The sequence below is a fragment of the Malurus melanocephalus genome, unplaced genomic scaffold, assembly GCF_030028575.1.
Source record: "Malurus melanocephalus ecotype Western Australia unplaced genomic scaffold, MMel_1.1 scaffold_664, whole genome shotgun sequence".
NCBI lineage: Eukaryota > Metazoa > Chordata > Aves > Passeriformes > Maluridae > Malurus > Malurus melanocephalus.
In genome coordinates, this window is record NW_026623896.1 from 213,905 (window position 1) to 216,967 (window position 3,063).

General features: G+C 50.9%; 1 pseudogene; it reads left to right on the forward strand.

Annotated features, from left to right (window-relative positions):
• Nucleotides 1-1,027: 1,027 nt before the first annotated feature.
• LOC130584075 (exocyst complex component 1-like) overlaps nt 1,028-3,063 on the forward strand; it is a 16,722-nt pseudogene continuing 14,686 nt past the window's right edge.

Below are 3,063 nucleotides of genomic sequence, written 5' to 3' on the forward strand. Positions count from 1 at the left end.
AAATTTTATTTATTTCTTTATTTATATGTAATTTGCATATGTATTTAACTCTCCAACACATGACTTTCAGCCCATTTCATAGAAACACCAGGGTTTGGATTCGAAGCRACCTTAAGGACCATGGAGAGGGACCTTTCCCAATCCCAGGGTGCTYCCAGCCCCAGTGTCCAACTGGCCTSRGACACTTCCAGGGATCCAGGAGCTTCTCTGGGCACCSTGTGCCAGGGCCGTCCCACCCTCATGGTCAAACCCTTTTTCCTGATATCTGAGTCAAACCGAGGTGTTCCTTCACCCCTGGAATTTGTCCCCTCTTTGAGTGACACACCCAGGTGTCCCAGYACACAGGCCTGGAGAGGTGAGCACCAAAAAGGCCCAGCCCACCCTCAAGGTCTGTTCTGCCCCTGTTACTGAGCTGACCCTTTATCCCACATCCATCTTCCTCTGCCCCTCTCTGTGATCCCATTCTGGCTTTTGCACTGGGGTCACTGGGCTTCAGCAGGATCAAATCTGAGTCGGGCTGCTGGGATGGTCCCATCCAGAGACTCTGACCATGCACACATTGCTGCCACAGTGATTTTTGCCTTTTTCCTTTTTTATATTTGTGACCTTCCCAGTGCTTTTCCCTCCCCTTTCCCCCACCTGGGAGACCAAACCCATTCCAGAGCTCTGAGCCCCGTGGGGGGCACAAAATCCCAACCTGTCCTGGTTCTTCCTGGGAACCAAGGCTGGGAACAAGGTCTGTGAGACACATTTCCATCACCAGGGACAGCTGGGATTGAGGGTGGGGGGCTCCAGAGAAGGGGGGGAATTCATCACCACTGGTCTTCCTAATTGGTGCTTTTTATCAATTGTGCTAATTTCCTGAAACCCATCAAACTGTGTTCATCCCTGTGGAGTGGCTTTTGGGGATATTCTTCCATGCGTGCTCCTGGAGCTCCAAAAAAGACCCAATTCTATATCGCTTCCTGTCCTAAAATCATCTCCAGTTTCATTTCGAGGTTGGAAAAGGCAACACCACCTCACAGGGATGCAGAGACCTGAGGAGGATGGGAAGGAGCTGGCAGAGGCCAAGCTCCAGGAGGAGATGGGGATGTTCTGGGTGGTGACTCCGAAGGAAGCCACAGATGTGCTGGAGCTGCTGGAGGAGCACAGCCCCTTCAGAGCGGCTGAGCCAGGAGCTGCAGGAGCTGGATGAGGTACAGAGGGGCAGGAAGGAGGGATTGAACCYCTGTGCATCAGCAGCTCATCCTCCCCTGGGGAGCRTGGTCTGGGAGAAATTCCAGGAGGAAATGTGGGGAAGGGTCTGACTGCAGGGCACAGCAGTGTGGGGTGCTCTGCAGGATGGAAAGGGACAATGGGGATCCCTAGAGAGGGAAAAGCAGCATCCAGGGAAAAGGAAATGAAACAGGGCTGGAAGGAGCTTTGAAAGGAAAATTTTAAATTTTTTAAATAAATTTTTATTTTTTAAATAAACCAGCAGGAAGGGCCAAAGGAAAAGTCACATGTTGTTTGAATTGTTACCTGGGAGGGTGGGCAGGCCCTGGCACAGGGTGCCCAGAGAAGCTGTGGCTGCCCCTGGATCCCTGGCAGTGTCCAAGGCCAGGCTGGACATTGGGGCTGGGAGCAGCCTGGGACAGTGGGAGGTGTTGGAACAAAATGAGTTTTAAAATCCCTTCCAACCCAAACCATTCTGGGATTCTGTGGTTTTCCATGGTTTTGGAAGTGAAAGGGAGACAATGAAACCAAGGAGCTGACGGGTCCCCTCCAAGAGGATCCTTCAGCATCCCTGGCTCCCGTTCCTGAGCCAATGGATGGAACTGGGTGGGCTTTAAGGACCATTTCCAACCCCAAACTTTCCATGATTTTATGGTTACTGAGCTTTATTGGGTCCATTGGGGCTGCTGAGATTGATTGCATTTCTGCAGAGGAAATTGCTCCTTTAAGTGCTGGAGCAAAAAAAAAACTGTGAAATCTGCTCTGAGCATTTATCTTCTGCTAAAATATCTGGRATTTTATGGTTGGTAACCAAGAAAAAAGAGAGAAAATAAGCCAAAGGAAATATCTAAACCATGCAAGAAAACACAAGCCCTAAATCCAGCCTTCTTCAGCTGCAGTAGTTGCTGTGTTCCCATATATGACTTATCACACTTGGAAGTTAATCCGGAAGCCCARACTCCCGAGGTTTGCTCCTGCCAGCTCCTGGCAGGTCCTCCTGGCACTTTGTGACTGTTCCCAGCTGTAAAATACCCCGGGAGAGCAACAAATGCATCTTTATTAAGGTTTTGGAGATGTTTTGGAGCMRTTGAATACATTATTTTAATGCCCTYTAATGAATAAATGTGACTTCCCACTAACAGAAATTAATTAATGAACATTTCCGTTTCTGAGCCCTAATCTCCAATATTAAACTTTATCAATCTCAGGGAGCTGGACCAGCCCGTGCATCCATTTCAATGTTTTCCCCACATCCCAGGGCTCACACCTTGGCTTCCTCTCCCACATTAATCATTGTCCTCTCACCCAGCTGTTCTGGGAATCACAAAATTCCCTGCGCTGGCAGTGAGGAAGAGTTGATTTTTCCAAAGGGAAGGATGGCACGGCCAGGACACTGGGAGGCCAAAGGCTCTGATTTGGCCATTGGTATTCCTGCATGATGCAGGATCCAGCACATTTGGGGCTGCAGGCAGCTCCCAGCAGCTCTGAGCTGACCAAAGCTGGATTTTATTCCTGTTCCTGGTGCAGGACCCTCTGGGAGCCCCTCCAGCAGCACTGTCCCGTTGGTGTCACTGGGGATGTCACCCCATGGAGACAGCCTGAAGGGTGGCGGGACAGGCTTGGGGGAGGCTTCTGGCTCTAATTAAAGARCAATTAATGCAATGGGAAGCTCTGGGCAGAGGTGGGGTCGCTGGGATGGGGCTGGGAAGGAGAATTCTGGGAGTGAGGCTGGGCGGGTTGGGATCATCGCTGGTGCTCTTGGAGAGGGGTGTCCATGGTTAGAGAGGCTGGGGGTGCTCACCTGGAGAGGAGAAGGATCCAGGGAGAGCTCAGAGCCCCTGCCAGGGC